Below are 20,934 nucleotides of genomic sequence, written 5' to 3'. Positions count from 1 at the left end.
TGAGCAGTTTTGAAACACTCTGTCTGTAGAAAATGCAACTGGACATTCGTAGCGCTAAGTGGGTAATAGTGGAAAAAAGAATATGTTCAAATATAAACTACACAGAAGCATTGTATGAAACTTCTTTCTGTTCTGTGCATTCAACTAACAGAGTTGAACCTTACCTTTGATTGAGCCGTTCTGAAACACTCTTTCTGTAGAAACTGCAATTGGACATTCTGAGCGCTAAGAGGCCTATATTGGGAAAAAGAATGTCTACAAATAAAAACTACACAGAAGAATTGTGTGAAACTTCTTTCTGTTCTGTCTGTTCAACTAAAAGAGTTGAACCTTAGTTTTGATTGAGCGGTTCTGAAACACTCTTTCTGTAGAAAATGCAAGTGGAGATTCGGAGCGCTAAGAGGGTGATAGTGGAAAAAGGAATGTCTCCAAATATAAACTACACAGAATCATTCTGTGAAACTTCTTTCTGCTCTGTGCATTCAGTTAACAGAGTTAAACCATACTTTTGATTGAGCAGATCTGAACACTCTTTCTGTAGAAAATGCAACTGGACATTTGGAGCGCTAAGAGAGTAGTAGTGGAAAAAGGAATATATTCAAATATAAACTACACAGAAGCATTCTGTGAAACTTCTTTCTGATCTGAGCATTCAGCTAACAGAGTTAAACCATACTTTTGATTGAGCAGTTTTGAAACACTCTGTCTGTAGAAAATGCAACTGGACATTCGTAGCGCTAAGTGGGTAATAGTGGAAAAAAGAATATGTTCAAATATAAACTACACAGAAGCATTGTATGAAACTTCTTTCTGTTCTGTGCATTCAACTAACAGAGTTGAACCTTACTTTGGATTGAGCCTTTCTGAAACACTCTTTCTGTAGAAACTGCAATTGGACATTCTGAGCGCTAAGAGGCCTCTATTGGGAAAAATAATATCTTCCAATAAAAACTACACAGAAGCATTGTGTGAAACTTATTTCTGATATGTTCATTAAGCTAACAGAGTTAAACCATACTTTTGATTGCGCAGTTCTGAACACTCTTTCTGTAGAAAATGCAAGTGGACATTCGTAGCGCTAAGAGGGTAATAGTGGAAAAAGGAATATATTCAAATATAAACTACACAGTAGCATTCTGTGAAAATTCTTTCTGTTCTGTGCATTCAACTAACAGAGTTGAACCTTACTTTTGATTGAGCCGTTCTGAAACACTCTTTCTGTAGAAACTGCAATTGGACATGCTAAGCGCTAAGAGGCCTACATTGGGAAAAAGAATATCTTCAAATAAAAACTACACAGATGCATTCTGTGAAACTTATTTCTGATCTGTAAATTCAGTTAACAGAGATAAAACATATTTTTGATTGAGCAGTTATGAAACACTCTTTTTGTAGAAAATGCAAGTGGAGATTCGGAGCGCTAAGAGGGTTCTAGTGGAAAAAGGAATGTCTTCAAATATAAACTACACAGAATCATTCGGTGAAACTTCTTTCTGATCTGTGCATTCAGCTAACAGATTTAAACCATACTTTTGATTGAGCAGATCTGAACACTCTTTCTGTAGAAAATGCAACTGGACATTTGGAGCGCTAAGAGCGTAGTAGTGGAAAAAGGAATATATTCAAATATAAACTACACAGAAGCATTCTGTGAAACTTCTTTCTGATCTGAGCATTCAGCTAACAGAGTTAAACCATACTTTTGATTGAGCAGTTTTGAAACACTCTGTCTGTAGAAAATGCAACTGGACATTCGTAGCGCTAAGTGGGTAATAGTGGAAAAAAGAATATGTTCAAATATAAACTACACAGAAGCATTGTATGAAACTTCTTTCTGTTCTGTGCATTCAACTAACAGAGTTGAACCTTACTTTGGATTGAGCCTTTCTGAAACACTCTTTCTGTAGAAACTGCAATTGGACATTCTGAGCGCTAAGAGGCCTCTATTGGGAAAAATAATATCTTCAAATAAAAACTACACAGAAGCATTGTGTGAAACTTATTTCTGATATGTTCATTAAGCTAACAGAGTTAAACCATACTTTTGATTGCGCAGTTCTGAACACTCTTTCTGTAGAAAATGCAAGTGGACATTCGGAGCGCTAAGAGGGTAATAGTGGAAAAAGGAATATATTCAAATATAAACTACACAGTAGCATTCTGTGAAAATTCTTTCTGTTCTGTGCATTCAACTAACAGAGTTGAACCTTACTTTTGATTGAGCCGTTCTGAAACACTCTTTCTGTAAAAACTGCAATTGGACATGCTAAGCGCTAAGAGGCCTACATTGGGAAAAAGAATATCTTCAAATAAAAACTACACAGATGCATTCTGTGAAACTTATTTCTGATCTGTATACTCAGTTAACAGAGGTAAAACATATTTTTGATTGAGCAGTTATGAAACACTCTTTTTGTAGAAAATGCAAGTGGAGATTCGGAGCGCTAAGAAGGTAATAGTGGAAAAAGGAATGTCTCCAAATATAAACTACACAGAATCATTGTGTGAAACTTCTTTCTGATCTGTGCATTCAGCTAACAGAGTTAAACGATACTTTTGATTGAGCAGATCTGAACACTCTTTCTGTAGAAAATGCAACTGGACATTTTGAGCGCTAAGAGAGTAGTAGTGGAAAAAGGAATATATTCAAATATAAACTACACAGAAGCATTCTGTGAAACTTCTTTCTGATCTGAGCATTCAGCTAACAGAGTTAAACCATACTTTTGATTGAGCAGTTTTGAAACACTCTGTCTGTAGAAAATGCAACTGGACATTCGTAGCGCTAAGTGGGTAATAGTGGAAAAAAGAATATGTTCAAATATAAACTACACAGAAGCATTGTATGAAACTTCTTTCTGTTCTGTGCATTCAACTAACAGAGTTGAACCTTACATTTGATTGAGCAGTTCTGAAACACTCTTTCTGTAGAAACTGCAATTGGACATTCTGAGCGCTAAGAGGCCTATATTGGGAAAAAGAATGTCTACAAATAAAAACTACACAGAAGAATTGTGTGAAACTTCTTTCTGTTCTGTTTGTTCAACTAAAAGAGTTGAACCTTAGTTTTGATTGAGCCGTTCTGAAACACTCTTTCTGTAGAAAATGCAAGTGGAGATTCGGAGCGCTAAGAGGGTAATAGTGGAAAAAGGAATGTCTCCAAATATAAACTACCCAGAATCATTCTGTGAAACTTCTTTCTGATCTGTGCATTCAGCTAACAGAGTTAAACCATACTTTTGATTGAGCAGATCTGAACACTCTTTCTGTAGAAAATGCAACTGGACATTTGGAGCGCTAAGAGAGTAGTAGTGGAAAAAGGAATATATTCAAATATAAACTACACAGAAGCATTCTGTGAAACTTCTTTCTGATCTGAGCATTCAGCTAACAGAGTTAAACCATACTTTTGATTGAGCAGTTTTGAAACACTCTGTCTGTATAAAATGCAACTGGACATTCGTAGCGCTAAGTGGGTAATAGTGGAAAAAAGAATATGTTCAAATATTAACTACACAGAAGCATTGTATGAAATTACTTTCTGTTCTGTGCATTCAACTAACAGAGTTGAACCTTACTTTTGATTGAGCCTTTCTGAAACACTCTTTCTGTAGAAACTGCAATTGGACATTCTGAGCGCTAAGAGGCCTCTATTGGGAAAAATAATATCTTCCAATAAAAACTACACAGAAGCATTGTGTGAAACTTATTTCTGATATGTTCATTAAGCTAACAGAGTTAAACCATACTTTTGATTGCGCAGTTCTGAACACTCTTTCTGTAGAAAATGCAAGTGGACATTCGGAGCGCTAAGAGGGTAATAGTGGAAAAAGGAATATATTCAAATATAAACTACACAGTAGCATTCTGTGAAAATTCTTTCTGTTCTGTGCATTCAACTAACAGAGTTGAACCTTACTTTTGATTTAGCCGTTCTGAAACACTCTTTCTGTAGAAACTGCAATTGGACATGCTAAGCGCTAAGAGGCCTACATTGGGAAAAAGAATATCTTCAAATAAAAACTACACAGATGCATTCTGTGAAACTTATTTCTGATCTGTAAATTCAGTTAACAGAGATAAAACATATTTTTGATTGAGCAGTTATGAAATACTCTATTTGTTGAAAATGCAAGTGGAGATTCGGAGCGCTAAGAGGGTAAAGTGGAAAAAGGAATGTCTTCAAATATAAACTACACAGAATCATTCGGTGAAACTTCTTTCTGATCTGTGCATTCAGCTAACAGAGTTAAACCATACTTTTTATTGAGCAGATCTGAACACTCTTTCTGTAGAAAATGCAACTGGACATTTGGAGCGCTAAGAGAGTAGTAGTGGAAAAAGGAATATATTCAAATATAAACTACACAGAAGCATTCTGTGAAACTTCTTTCTGATCTGAGCATTCAGCTAACAGAGTTAAACCATACTTTTGATTGAGCAGTTTTGAAACACTCTGTCTGTATAAAATGCAACTGGACATTCGTAGCGCTAAGTGGGTAATAGTGGAAAAAAGAATATGTTCAAATATTAACTACACAGAAGCATTGTATGAAATTACTTTCTGTTCTGTGCATTCAACTAACAGAGTTGAACCTTACTTTTGATTGAGCCTTTCTGAAACACTCTTTCTGTAGAAACTGCAATTGGACATTCTGAGCGCTAAGAGGCCTCTATTGGGAAAAATAATATCTTCCAATAAAAACTACACAGAAGCATTGTGTGAAACTTATTTCTGATATGTTCATTAAGCTAACAGAGTTAAACCATACTTTTGATTGCGCAGTTCTGAACACTCTTTCTGTAGAAAATGCAAGTGGACATTCGGAGCGCTAAGAGGGTAATAGTGGAAAAAGGAATATATTCAAATATAAACTACACAGTAGCATTCTGTGAAAATTCTTTCTGTTCTGTGCATTCAACTAACAGAGTTGAACCTTACTTTTGATTTAGCCGTTCTGAAACACTCTTTCTGTAGAAACTGCAATTGGACATGCTAAGCGCTAAGAGGCCTACATTGGGAAAAAGAATATCTTCAAATAAAAACTACACAGATGCATTCTGTGAAACTTATTTCTGATCTGTAAATTCAGTTAACAGAGATAAAACATATTTTTGATTGAGCAGTTATGAAATACTCTATTTGTTGAAAATGCAAGTGGAGATTCGGAGCGCTAAGAGGGTAAAGTGGAAAAAGGAATGTCTTCAAATATAAACTACACAGAATCATTCGGTGAAACTTCTTTCTGATCTGTGCATTCAGCTAACAGAGTTAAACCATACTTTTTATTGAGCAGATCTGAACACTCTTTCTGTAGAAAATGCAACTGGACATTTGGAGCGCTAAGAGCGTAGTAGTGGAAAAAGGAATATATTCAAATATAAACTACACAGAAGCATTCTGTGAAACTTCTTTCTGATCTGAGCATTCAGCTAACAGAGTTAAACCATACTTTTGATTGAGCAGTTTTGAAACAATCTCTCTGTAGAAAATGCAACTGGACATTCGTAGCGCTAAGTGGGTAATAGTGGAAAAAAGAATATGTTCAAATATAAACTACACAGAAGCATTGTATGAAACTTCTTTCTATTCTGTGCATTCAACTAACAGAGCTGAAGCTTACTTTTGATTGAGCCTTTCTGAAACACTCTTTCTGTAGAAACTGCAATTGGACATTCTGAGCGCTAAGAGGCCTATATTGGGAAAAATAATAACTTCAAATAAAAACTACACAGAAGCATTGTGTGAAACTTATTTCTGATATGTTCATTAAGCTAATAGAGTTAAACCATACTTTTGATTGCGCAGTTCTGAACACTCTTTCTGTAGAAAATGCAAGTGGACATTCGGAGCGCTAAGAGGGTAATAGTGGAAAAAGGAATATATTCAAATATAAACTACACAGTAGCATTCTGTGAAAATTCTTTCTGTTTTGTGCATTCAACTAACAGAGTTGAACCTTACTTTTGATTGAGCCGTTCTGAAACACTCTTTCTGTAGAAACTGCAATTGGACATGCTAAGCGCTAAGAGGCCTACATTGGGAAAAAGAATATCTTCAAATAAAAACTACACAGATGCATTCTGTGAAACTTATTTCTGATCTGTTAATTCAGTTAACAGAGATAAAACATATTTTTGATTGAGCAGTTATGAAACACTCTTTTTGTAGAAAATGCAAGTGGAGATTCGGAGCGCTAAGAGGGTAATAGTGGAAAAAGGGATGTCTTCAAATATAAACTACACAGAATCATTCGGTGAAACATCTTTCTGATCTGTGCATTCAGCTAACAGAGTTAAACCATACTTTTGATTGAGCAGATGTGAACACTCTTTCTGTAGAAAATGCAACTGGACATTTGGATCGCTAAGAGCGTAGTAGTGGAAAAAGGAATATATTCAAATATAAACTACACAGAAGCATTCTGTGAAACTTCTTTCTGATCTGAGCATTCAGCTAACAGAGTTAAACCATACTTTTGATTGAGCAATTTTGAAACCCTCTGTCTGTAGAAAATGCAACTGGACATTCGTAGCACTAAGTGGGTAATAGTGGAAAAAAGAATATGTGCAAATATAAACTACACAGACGCATTGTATGAAACTTCTTTCTGTTCTGTGCATTCAACTAACAGAGTTGAACCTTACTTTTGATTGAGCCGTTCTGAAACACTCTTTCTGTAGAAACTGCAATTGGACATTCTGAGCGCTAGGAGGCCTATATTGGGAAAAAGAATGTCTACAAATAAAAACTACACAGAAGAATTGTGTGAAACTTCTTTCTGTTCTGTTTGTTCAACTGAAAGATTTGAACCTTAGTTTGGATTGAGCCGTTCTGAAACACTCTTTCTGTAGAAAATGCAAGTGGAGATTCGGAGCGCTAAGAGGGTAATAGTGGAAAAAGGAATGTCTCCAAATATAAACTACACAGAATCATTTTGTGAAACTTCTTTCTGATCTGTGCATTCAGCTAACAGTGTTAAACCATACTTTTGATTGAGCAGATCTGAACACTCTTTCTGTAGAAAATGCAACTGGACATTTGGAGCGCTAAGAGAGTAGTAGTGGAAAAAGGAATATATTCAAATATAAACTACACAGAAGCATTCTGTGAAACTCCTTTCTTATCTGAGCATTCAGCTAACAGAGTTAAACCATACTTTTGATTGAGCAGTTTTGAAACACTCTGTCTGTAGAAAATGCAACTGGACATTCGTAGCGCTAAGTGGGTAATAGTGGAAAAAAGAATATGTTCAAATATAAACTACACAGAAGCATTGTATGAAACTTCTTTCTGTTCTGTGCATTCAACTAACAGAGTTGAACCTTACTTTGGATTGAGCCTTTCTGAAACACTCTTTCTGTAGAAACTGCAATTGGACATTCTGAGCGCTAAGAGGCCTCTATTAGGAAAAATAATATCTTCAAATAAAAACTACACAGAAGCATTGTGTGAAACTTATTTCTGATATGTTCATTAAGCTAACAGAGTTAAACCATACTTTTGATTGCGCAGTTCTGAACACTCTTTCTGTAGAAAATGCAAGTGGACATTCGGAGCGCTAAGAGGGTAATAGTGGAAAAAGGAATATATTCAAATATAAACTACACAGTAGCATTCTGTGAAAATTCTTTCTGTTCTGTGCATTCAACTAACAGAGTTGAACCTTACTTTTGATTGAGCCGTTCTGAAACACTCTTTCTGTAAAAACTGCAATTGGACATGCTAAGCGCTAAGAGGCCTACATTGGGAAAAAGAATATCTTCAAATAAAAACTACACAGATGCATTCTGTGAAACTTATTTCTGATCTGTAAACTCAGTTAACAGAGGTAAAACATATTTTTGATTGAGCAGTTATGAAACACTCTTTTTGTAGAAAATGCAAGTGGAGATTCGGAGCGCTAAGAAGGTAATAGTGGAAAAAGGAATGTCTCCAAATATAAACTACACAGAATCATTGTGTGAAACTTCTTTCTGATCTGTGCATTCAGCTAACAGAGTTAAACCATACTTTTGATTGAGCAGATCTGAACACTCTTTCTGTAGAAAATGCAACTGGACATTTTGAGCGCTAAGAGAGTAGTAGTGGAAAAAGGAATATATTCAAATATAAACTACACAGAAGCATTCTGTGAAACTTCTTTCTGATCTGAGCATTCAGCTAACAGAGTTAAACCATACTTTTGATTGAGCAGTTTTGAAACACTCTGTCTGTAGAAAATGCAACTGGACATTCATAGCGCTAAGTGGGTAATAGTGGAAAAAAGAATATGTTCAAATATAAACTACACAGAAGCATTGTATGAAACTTCTTTCTGTTCTGTGCATTCAACTAACAGAGTTGAACCTTACTTTTGATTGAGCAGTACTGAAACACTCTTTCTGTAGAAACTGCAATTGGACATTCTGAGCGCTAAGAGGCCTATATTGGGAAAAAGAATGTCTACAAATAAAAACTACACAGAAGAATTGTGTGAAACTTCTTTCTGTTCTGTTTGTTCAACTAAAAGAGTTGAACCTTAGTTTTGATTGAGCCGTTCTGAAACACTCTTTCTGTAGAAAATGCAAGTGGAGATTCGGAGCGCTAAGAGGGTAATAGTGGAAAAAGGAATGTCTCCAAATATAAACTACCCAGAATCATTCTGTGAAACTTCTTTCTGATCTGTGCATTCAGCTAACAGAGTTAAACCATACTTTTGATTGAGCAGATCTGAACACTCTTTCTGTAGAAAATGCAACTGGACATTTGGAGCGCTAAGAGAGTAGTAGTGGAAAAAGGAATATATTCAAATATAAACTACACAGAAGCATTCTGTGAAACTTCTTTCTGATCTGAGCATTCAGCTAACAGAGTTAAACCATACTTTTGATTGAGCAGTTTTGAAACACTCTGTCTGTATAAAATGCAACTGGACATTCGTAGCGCTAAGTGGGTAATAGTGGAAAAAAGAATATGTTCAAATATTAACTACACAGAAGCATTGTATGAAATTACTTTCTGTTCTGTGCATTCAACTAACAGAGTTGAACCTTACTTTTGATTGAGCCTTTCTGAAACACTCTTTCTGTAGAAACTGCAATTGGACATTCTGAGCGCTAAGAGGCCTCTATTGGGAAAAATAATATCTTCCAATAAAAACTACACAGAAGCATTGTGTGAAACTTATTTCTGATATGTTCATTAAGCTAACAGAGTTAAACCATACTTTTGATTGCGCAGTTCTGAACACTCTTTCTGTAGAAAATGCAAGTGGACATTCGGAGCGCTAAGAGGGTAATAGTGGAAAAAGGAATATATTCAAATATAAACTACACAGTAGCATTCTGTGAAAATTCTTTCTGTTCTGTGCATTCAACTAACAGAGTTGAACCTTACTTTTGATTTAGCCGTTCTGAAACACTCTTTCTGTAGAAACTGCAATTGGACATGCTAAGCGCTAAGAGGCCTACATTGGGAAAAAGAATATCTTCAAATAAAAACTACACAGATGCATTCTGTGAAACTTATTTCTGATCTGTAAATTCAGTTAACAGAGATAAAACATATTTTTGATTGAGCAGTTATGAAATACTCTATTTGTTGAAAATGCAAGTGGAGATTCGGAGCGCTAAGAGGGTAAAGTGGAAAAAGGAATGTCTTCAAATATAAACTACACAGAATCATTCGGTGAAACTTCTTTCTGATCTGTGCATTCAGCTAACAGAGTTAAACCATACTTTTTATTGAGCAGATCTGAACACTCTTTCTGTAGAAAATGCAACTGGACATTTGGAGCGCTAAGAGCGTAGTAGTGGAAAAAGGAATATATTCAAATATAAACTACACAGAAGCATTCTGTGAAACTTCTTTCTGATCTGAGCATTCAGCTAACAGAGTTAAACCATACTTTTGATTGAGCAGTTTTGAAACACTCTCTCTGTAGAAAATGCAACTGGACATTCGTAGCGCTAAGTGGGTAATAGTGGAAAAAAGAATATGTTCAAATATAAACTACACAGAAGCATTGTATGAAACTTCTTTCTGTTCTGTGCATTCAACTAACAGAGCTGAACCTTACTTTTGATTGAGCCTTTCTGAAACACTCTTTCTGTAGAAACTGCAATTGGACATTCTGAGCGCTAAGAGGCCTATATTGGGAAAAATAATATCTTCAAATAAAAACTACACAGAAGCATTGTGTGAAACTTATTTCTGATATGTTCATTAAGCTAATAGAGTTAAACCATACTTTTGATTGCGCAGTTCTGAACACTCTTTCTGTAGAAAATGCAAGTGGACATTCGGAGCGCTAAGAGGGTAATAGTGGAAAAAGGAATATATTCAAATATAAACTACACAGTAGCATTCTGTGAAAATTCTTTCTGTTTTGTGCATTCAACTAACAGAGTTGAACCTTACTTTTGATTGAGCCGTTCTGAAACACTCTTTCTGTAGAAACTGCAATTGGACATGCTAAGCGCTAAGAGGCCTACATTGGGAAAAAGAATATCTTCAAATAAAAACTACACAGATGCATTCTGTGAAACTTATTTCTGATCTGTTAATTCAGTTAACAGAGATAAAACATATTTTTGATTGAGCAGTTATGAAACACTCTTTTTGTAGAAAATGCAAGTGGAGATTCGGAGCGCTAAGAGGGTAATAGTGGAAAAAGGGATGTCTTCAAATATAAACTACACAGAATCATTCGGTGAAACATCTTTCTGATCTCTGCATTCAGCTAACAGAGTTAAACCATACTTTTGATTGAGCAGATGTGAACACTCTTTCTGTAGAAAATGCAACTGGACATTTGGATCGCTAAGAGCGTAGTAGTGGAAAAAGGAATATATTCAAATATAAACTACACAGAAGCATTCTGTGAAACTTCTTTCTGATCTGAGCATTCAGCTAACAGAGTTAAACCATACTTTTGATTGAGCAATTTTGAAACCCTCTGTCTGTAGAAAATGCAACTGGACATTCGTAGCACTAAGTGGGTAATAGTGGAAAAAAGAATATGTTCAAATATAAACTGCACAGACGCATTGTATGAAACTTCTTTCTGTTCTGTGCATTCAACTAACAGAGTTGAACCTTACTTTTGATTGAGCCGTTCTGAAACACTCTTTCTGTAGAAACTGCAATTGGACATTCTGAGCGCTAGGAGGCCTATATTGGGAAAAAGAATGTCTACAAATAAAAACTACACAGAAGAATTGTGTGAAACTTCTTTATGTTCTGTTTGTTCAACTGAAAGATTTGAACCTTAGTTTGGATTGAGCCGTTCTGAAACACTCTTTCTGTAGAAAATGCAAGTGGAGATTCGGAGCGCTAAGAGGGTAATAGTGGAAAAAGGAATGTCTCCAAATATAAACTACACAGAATCATTTTGTGAAACTTCTTTCTGATCTGTGCATTCAGCTAACAGTGTTAAACCATACTTTTGATTGAGCAGATCTGAACACTCTTTCTGTAGAAAATGCAACTGGACATTTGGAGCGCTAAGAGAGTAGTAGTGGAAAAAGGAATATATTCAAATATAAACTACACAGAAGCATTCTGTGAAACTTCTTTCTGATCTGAGCATTCAGCTAACAGAGTTAAACCATACTTTTGATTGAGCAGTTTTGAAACACTCTGTCTGTAGAAAATGCAACTGGACATTCGTAGCGCTAAGTGGGTAATAGTGGAAAAAAGAATATGTTCAAATATAAACTACACAGAAGCATTGTATGAAACTTCTTTCTGTTCTGTGCATTCAACTAACAGAGTTGAACCTTACTTTGGATTGAGCCTTTCTGAAACACTCTTTCTGTAGAAACTGCAATTGGACATTCTGAGCGCTAAGAGGCCTCTATTGGGAAAAATAATATCTTCAAATAAAAACTACACAGAAGCATTGTGTGAAACTTATTTCTGATATGTTCATTAAGCTAACAGAGTTAAACCATACTTTTGATTGCGCAGTTCTGAACACTCTTTCTGTAGAAAATGCAAGTGGACATTCGGAGCGCTAAGAGGGTAATAGTGGAAAAAGGAATATATTCAAATATAAACTACACAGTAGCATTCTGTGAAAATTCTTTCTGTTCTGTGCATTCAACTAACAGAGTTGAACCTTACTTTTGATTGAGCCGTTCTGAAACACTCTTTCTGTAAAAACTGCAATTGGACATGCTAAGCGCTAAGAGGCCTACTTTGGGAAAAAGAATATCTTCAAATAAAAACTACACAGATGCATTCTGTGAAACTTATTTCTGATCTGTAAACTCAGTTAACAGAGGTAAAACATATTTTTGATTGAGCAGTTATGAAACACTCTTTTTGTAGAAAATGCAAGTGGAGATTCGGAGCGCTAAGAAGGTAATAGTGGAAAAAGGAATGTCTCCAAATATAAACTACACAGAATCATTGTGTGAAACTTCTTTCTGATCTGTGCATTCAGCTAACAGAGTTAAACGATACTTTTGATTGAGCAGATCTGAACACTCTTTCTGTAGAAAATGCAACTGGACATTTTGAGCGCTAAGAGAGTAGTAGTGGAAAAAGGAATATATTCAAATATAAACTACACAGAAGCATTCTGTGAAACTTCTTTCTGATCTGAGCATTCAGCTAACAGAGTTAAACCATACTTTTGATTGAGCAGTTTTGAAACACTCTGTCTGTAGAAAATGCAACTGGACATTCGTAGCGCTAAGTGGGTAATAGTGGAAAAAAGAATATGTTCAAATATAAACTACACAGAAGCATTGTATGAAACTTCTTTCTGTTCTGTGCATTCAACTAACAGAGTTGAACCTTACTTTTGATTGAGCAGTTCTGAAACACTCTTTCTGTAGAAACTGCAATTGGACATTCTGAGCGCTAAGAGGCCTATATTGGGAAAAAGAATGTCTACAAATAAAAACTACACAGAAGAATTGTGTGAAACTTCTTTCTGTTCTGTTTGTTCAACTAAAAGAGTTGAACCTTAGTTTTGATTGAGCCGTTCTGAAACACTCTTTCTGTAGAAAATGCAAGTGGAGATTCGGAGCGCTAAGAGGGTAATAGTGGAAAAAGGAATGTCTCCAAATATAAACTACAAAGAATCATTCTGTGAAACTTCTTTCTGATCTGTGCATTCAGCTAACAGAGTTAAACCATACTTTTGATTGAGCAGATCTGAACACTCTTTCTGTAGAAAATGCAACTGGACATTTGGAGCGCTAAGAGAGTAGTAGTGGAAAAAGGAATATATTCAAATATAAACTACACAGAAGCATTCTGTGAAACTTCTTTCTGATCTGAGCATTCAGCTAACAGAGTTAAACCATACTTTTGATTGAGCAGTTTTGAAACACTCTGTCTGTAGAAAATGCAACTGGACATTCGTAGCGCTAAGTGGGTAATAGTGGAAAAAAGAATATGTTCAAATATAAACTACACAGAAGCATTGTATGAAACTTCTTTCTGTTCTGTGCATTCAACTAACAGAGTTGAACCTTACTTTTGATTGAGCAGTTCTGAAACACTCTTTCTGTAGAAACTGCAATTGGACATTCTGAGCGCTAAGAGGCCTATATTGGGAAAAAGAATGTCTACAAATAAAAACTACACAGAAGAATTGTGTGAAACTTCTTTCTGTTCTGTTTGTTCAACTAAAAGAGTTGAACCTTAGTTTTGATTGAGCCGTTCTGAAACACTCTTTCTGTAGAAAATGCAAGTGGAGATTCGGAGCGCTAAGAGGGTAATAGTGGAAAAAGGAATGTCTCCAAATATAAACTACCCAGAATCATTCTGTGAAAATTCTTTCTGATCTGTGCATTCAGCTAACAGAGTTAAACCATACTTTTGATTGAGCAGATCTGAACACTCTTTCTGTAGAAAATGCAACTGGACATTTGGAGCGCTAAGAGAGCAGTAGTGGAAAAAGGAATATATTCAAAAATAAACTACACAGAAGCATTCTGTGAAACTTCTTTCTGATCTGAGCATTCAGCTAACAGAGTTAAACCATACTTTTGATTGAGCAGTTTTGAAACACTCTGTCTGTAGAAAATGCAACTGGACATTCGTAGCGCTAAGTGGGTAATAGTGGAAAAAAGAATATGTTCAAATATAAACTACACAGAAGCATTGTATGAAATTACTTTCTCTTCTGTGCATTCAACTAACAGAGTTGAACCTTACTTTGGATTGAGCCTTTCTGAAACACTCTTTCTGTAGAAACTGCAATTGGACATTCTGAGCGCTAAGAGGCCTCTATTGGGAAAAATAATATCTTCAAATAAAAACTACACAGAAGCATTGTGTGAAACTTATTTCTGATATGTTCATTAAGCTAACAGAGTTAAACCATACTTTTGATTGCGCAGTTCTGAACACTCTTTCTGTAGAAAATGCAAGTGGACATTCGGAGCGCTAAGAGGGTAATAGTGGAAAAAGGAATATATTCAAATATAAACTACACAGTAGCATTCTGTGAAAATTCTTTCTGTTCTGTGCATTCAACTAACAGAGTTGAACCTTACTTTTGATTGAGCCGTTCTGAAACACTCTTTCTGTAGAAACTGCAATTGGACATGCTAAGCGCTAAGAGGCCTACATTGGGAAAAAGAATATCTTCAAATAAAAACTACACAGATGCATTCTGTGAAACTTATTTCTGATCTGTAAATTCAGTTAACAGAGATAAAACATATTTTTGATTGAGCAGTTATGAAACACTCTTTTTGTAGAAAATGCAAGTGGAGATTCGGAGCGCTAAGAGGGTAATAGTGGAAAAAGGAATGTCTTCAAATATAAACTACACAGAATCATTCGGTGAAACTTCTTTCTGATCTGTGCATTCAGCTAACAGAGTTAAACCATACTTTTGATTGAGCAGATCTGAACACTCTTTCTGTAGAAAATGCAACTGGACATTTGGAGCGCTAAGAGCGTAGTAGTGGAAAAAGGAATATATTCAAATATAAACTACACAGAAGCATTCTGTGAAACTTCTTTCTGATCTGAGCATTCAGCTAACAGAGTTAAACCATACTTTTGATTGAGCAGTTTTGAAACACTCTGTCTGTAGAAAATGCAACTGGACATTCGTAGCGCTAAGTGGGTAATAGTGGAAAAAAGAATATGTTCAAATATAAACTACACAGAAGCATTGTATGAAACTACTTTCTGTTCTGTGCATTCAACTAACAGAGTTGAACCTTACTTTTGATTGAGCCGTTCTGAAACACTCTTACTGTAGAAACTGCAATTGGACATTCTGAGCGCTAGGAGGCCTATATTGGGAAAAAGAATGTCTACAAATAAAAACTACACACAAGAATTGTGTGAAACTTCTTTCTGTTCTGTTTGTTCAACTAAAAGAGTTGAACCTTAGTTTTAATTGAGCCGTTCTGAAACACTCTTTCTGTAGAAAATGCAAGTGGAGATTCGGAGCGCTAAGAGGGTAATAGTGGAAAAAGGAATGTCTTCAAATATAAACTACACAGAATAATTCGGTGAAACTTCTTTCTGATCTGTGCATTCAGCTAACAGAGTTAAACCATACTTTTGATTGAGCAGATCTGAACACTCTTTCTGTAGAAAATGCAACTGGACATTTGGAGCGCTAAGAGCGTAGTGGTGGAAAAAGGAATATATTCAAATATAAACTAAAGAGAAGCATTCTGTGAAACTTCTTTCTGATCTGAGCATTCAGCTAACAGAGTTAAACCATACTTTTGATTGAGCAGTTTTGAAACACTCTGTCTGTAGAAAATGCAACTGGACATTCGTAGCGCTAAGTGGGTAATAGTGGAAAAAAGAATATGTTCAAATATAAACTACACAGAAGCATTGTATGAAACTTCTTTCTGTTCTGTGCATTCAACTAACAGAGTTGAACCTTAATTTTGATTGAGCCGTTCTGAAACACTCTTTCTGTAGAAACTGCAATTGGACATTCTGAGCGCTAGGAGGCCTATATTGGGAAAAAGAATGTCTGCAAATAAAAACTACACAGAAGAATTGTGTGAAACTTCTTTCTGTTCTGTTTGTTCAACTAAAAGAGTTGAACCTTAGTTTTGATTGAGCCTTTCTGAAACACTCTTTCTGTAGAAAATGCAAGTGGAGATTCGGAGCGCTAAGAGGGTAATAGTGGAAAAAGGAATGTCTTCAAATATAAACTACACAGAATCATTCGGTGAAACTTCTTTCTGATCTGTGCATTCAGCTAACAGAGTTAAACCATACTTTTGATTGAGCAGATCTGAACACTCTTTCTGTAGAAAATGCAGCTGGACATTTGGAGCGCTAAGAGCGTAGTAGTGGAAAAAGGAATATATTCAAATATAAACTAAACAGAAGCATTCTGTGAAACTTCTTTCTGATCTGAGCATTCAGCTAACAGAGTTAAACCATACTTTTGATTGAGCAGTTTTGAAACACTCTGTCTGTAGAAAATGCAACTGGACATTCGTAGCGCTAAGTGGGTAATAGTGGAAAAAAGAATATGTTCAAATATAAACTACACAGAAGCATTGTATGAAACTTCTTTCTGTTCTGTGCATTCAACTAACAGAGTTGAGCCTTACTTTGGATTGAGCCTTTCTGAAACACTCTTTCTGTAGAAACTGCAATTGGACATTCTGAGCGCTAGGAGGCCTATATTGGGAAAAATAATATCTTCAAATAAAAACTACACAGAAGCATTGTGTGAAACTTATTTCTGATATGTTCATTAAGCTAACAGAGTTAAACCATACATTTGATTGCGCAGTTCTGAACACTCTTTCCGTAGAAAATGCAAGTGGACATTCGGAGCGCTAAGAGGGTAATAGTGGAAAAAGGAATATATTCAAATATAAACTACACAGTAGCATTCTGTGAAAATTCTTTCTGTTCTGTGCATTCAACTAACAGAGTTGAACCTTACTTTTGTTTGAGCCGTTCTGAAACACTCTTTCTGTAGAAACTGCAATTGGACATGCTAAGCGCTAAGAGGACTACATTGGGAAAAAGAATATCTTCAAATAAAAACTACACAGATGCATTCTGTGAAACTTATTTCTGATCTGTAAATTCAGTTAACAGAGATAAAACATATTTTTGATTGAGCAGTTATGAAACACTCTTTTTGTAGAAAATGCAAGTGGAGATTCGGAGCGCTAAGAGGGTAATAGTGGAAAAAGGAATGTCTTCAAATATAAACTACACAGAATCATTCGGTGAAACTTCTTTCTGATCTGTGCATTCAGCTAACAGAGTTAAACCATACTTTTGATTGAGCAGATCTGAACACTCTTTCTGTAGAAAATGCAACTGGACATTTGGAGCGCTAAGAGCGTAGTAGTGGAAAAAGGAATATATTCAAATATAAACTACACAGAAGCATTCTGTGAAACTTCTTTCTGATCTGAGCATTCAGCTAACAGAGTTAAACCATACTTTTGATTGAGCAGTTTTGAAATACTCTGTCTGTAGAAAATGCAACTGGACATTCGTAGCGCTAAGTGGGTAATAGTGGAAAAAAGAATATGTTCAAATATAAACTACACAGAAGCATTGTATGAAACTACTTTCTGTTCTGTGCATTCAACTAACAGAGTTGAACCTTACTTTTGATTGAGCCGTTCTGAAACACTCTTACTGTAGAAACTGCAATTGGACATTCTGAGCGCTAGGAGGCCTATATTGGGAAAAAGAATGTCTACAAATAAAAACTACACAGAAGAATTGTGTGAAACTTCTTTCTGTTCTGTTTGTTCAACTAAAAGAGTTGAACCTTAGTTTTAATTGAGCCGTTCTGAAACACTCTTTCTGTAGAAAATGCAAGTGGAGATTCGGAGCGCTAAGAGGGTAATAGTGGAAAAAGGAATGTCTTCAAATATAAACTACACAGAATAATTCGGTGAAACTTCTTTCTGATCTGTGCATTCAGCTAACAGAGTTAAACCATACTTTTGATTGAGCAGATCTGAACACTCTTTCTGTAGAAAATGCAACTGGACATTTGGAGCGCTAAGAGCGTAGTGGTGGAAAAAGGAATATATTCAAATATAAACTAAAGAGAAGCATTCTGTGAAACTTCTTTCTGATCTGAGCATTCAGCTAACAGAGTTAAACCATACTTTTGATTGAGCAGTTTTGAAACACTCTGTCTGTAGAAAATGCAACTGGACATTCGTAGCGCTAAGTGGGTAATAGTGGAAAAAAGAATATGTTCAAATATAAACTACACAGAAGCATTGTATGAAACTTCTTTCTGTTCTGTGCATTCAACTAACAGAGTTGAACCTTAATTTTGATTGAGCCGTTCTGAAACACTCTTTCTGTAGAAACTGCAATTGGACATTCTGAGCGCTAGGAGGCCTATATTGGGAAAAAGAATGTCTGCAAATAAAAACTACACAGAAGAATTGTGTGAAACTTCTTTCTGTTCTGTTTGTTCAACTAAAAGAGTTGAACCTTAGTTTTGATTGAGCCTTTCTGAAACACTCTTTCTGTAGAAAATGCAAGTGGAGATTCGGAGCGCTAAGAGGGTAATAGTGGAAAAAGGAATGTCTTCAAATATAAACTACACAGAATCATTCGGTGAAACTTCTTTCTGATCTGTGCATTCAGCTAACAGAGTTAAACCATACTTTTGATTGAGCAGATCTGAACACTCTTTCTGTAGAAAATGCAGCTGGACATTTGGAGCGCTAAGAGCGTAGTAGTGGAAAAAGGAATATATTCAAATATAAACTAAACAGAAGCATTCTGTGAAACTTCTTTCTGATCTGAGCATTCAGCTAACAGAGTTAAACCATACTTTTGATTGAGCAGTTTTGAAACACTCTGTCTGTAGAAAATGCAACTGGACATTCGTAGCGCTAAGTGGGTAATAGTGGAAAAAAGAATATGTTCAAATATAAACTACACAGAAGCATTGTATGAAACTTCTTTCTGTTCTGTGCATTCAACTAACAGAGTTGAGCCTTACTTTGGATTGAGCCTTTCTGAAACACTCTTTCTGTAGAAACTGCAATTGGACATTCTGAGCGCTAGGAGGCCTATATTGGGAAAAATAATATCTTCAAATAAAAACTACACAGAAGCATTGTGTGAAACTTATTTCTGATATGTTCATTAAGCTAACAGAGTTAAACCATACATTTGATTGCGCAGTTCTGAACACTCTTTCCGTAGAAAATGCAAGTGGACATTCGGAGCGCTAAGAGGGTAATAGTGGAAAAAGGAATATATTCAAATATAAACTACACAGTAGCATTCTGTGAAAATTCTTTCTGTTCTGTGCATTCAACTAACAGAGTTGAACCTTACTTTTGTTTGAGCCGTTCTGAAACACTCTTTCTGTAGAAACTGCAATTGGACATGCTAAGCGCTAAGAGGACTACATTGGGAAAAAGAATATCTTCAAATAAAAACTACACAGATGCATTCTGTGAAACTTATTTCTGATCTGTAAATTCAGTTAACAGAGATAAAACATATTTTTGATTGAGCAGTTATGAAACACTCTTTTTGTAGAAAATGCAAGTGGAGATTCGGAGCGCTAAGAGGGTAATAGTGGAAAAAGGAATGTCTCCAAATATAAACTACACAGAATCATTCTGTGAAACTTCTTTCTGATCTGTGCATTCAGCTAACAGAGTTAAACCATACTTTTGATTGAGCAGATCTGAACACTCTTTCTGTAGAAAATGCAACTGGACATTTGGAGCGCTAAGAGAGTAGTAGTGGAAAAAGGAAAATATTCAAATATAAACTACACAGAAGCATTCTGTGAAACTTCTTTCTGATCTGAGCATTCAGCTAACAGAGTTAAACCATACTTTTGATTGAGCAGTTTTGAAACACTCTGTCTGTAGAAAATGCAACTGGACATTCGTAGCGCTAAGTGGGTAATAGTGGAAAAAAGAATATGTTCAAATATAAACTACACAGAAGCATTGTATGAAACTTCTTTCTGTTCTGTGCATTCAACTAACAGAGTTGAACCTTACTTTTGATTGAGCCTTTCTGAAACACTCTTTCTGTAGAAACTGCAATTGGACATTCTGAGCGCTAAGAGGCCTATATTGGGAAAAATAATATCTTCAAATAAAAACTACACAGAAGCATTGTGTGAAACTTATTTCTGATATGTTCATTAAGCTAACAGAGTTAAACCATACTTTTGATTGCGCAGTTCTGAACACTCTTTCTGTAGAAAATGCAAGTGGACATTCGGAGCGCTAAGAGGGTAATAGTGGAAAAAGGAATATATTCAAATATAAACTACACAGTAGCATTCTGTGAAAATTCTTTCTGTTTTGTGCATTCAACTAACAGAGTTGAACCTTACTTTTGATTGAGCCGTTCTGAAACACTCTTTCTGTAGAAACTGCAATTGGACATGCTAAGCGCTAAGAGGCCTACATTGGGAAAAAGAATATCTTCAAATAAAAACTACACAGATGCATTCTGTGAAACTTATTTCTGATCTGATAATTCAGTTAACAGAGATAAAACATATTTTTGATTGAGCAGTTATGAAACACTCTTTTTGTAGAAAATGCAAGTGGAGATTCGGAGCGCTAACAGGGTAATAGTGGAAAAAGGGATGTCTTCAAATATAAACTACAGAGAATCATTCGGTGAAACATCTTTCTGATCTGTGCATTCAGCTAACAGAGTTAAACCATACTTTTGATTGAGCAGATCTGAACACTCTTTCTGTAGAAAATGCAACTGGACATTTGGATCGCTAAGAGCGTAGTAGTGGAAAAAGGAATATATTCAAATATAAACTACACAGAAGCATTCTGTGAAACTTCTTTCTGATCTGAGCATTCAGCTAACAGAGTTAAACCATACTTTTGATTGAGCAGTTTTGAAACCCTCTGTCTGTAGAAAATGCAACTGGACATTCGTAGCACTAAATGGGTAATAGTGGAAAAAAGAATATGTTCAAATATAAACTACACAGAAGCATT

The sequence above is a fragment of the Symphalangus syndactylus genome, chromosome 24, assembly GCF_028878055.3.
Source record: "Symphalangus syndactylus isolate Jambi chromosome 24, NHGRI_mSymSyn1-v2.1_pri, whole genome shotgun sequence".
NCBI lineage: Eukaryota > Metazoa > Chordata > Mammalia > Primates > Hylobatidae > Symphalangus > Symphalangus syndactylus.
This window is presented reverse-complemented; position numbering follows the sequence as displayed.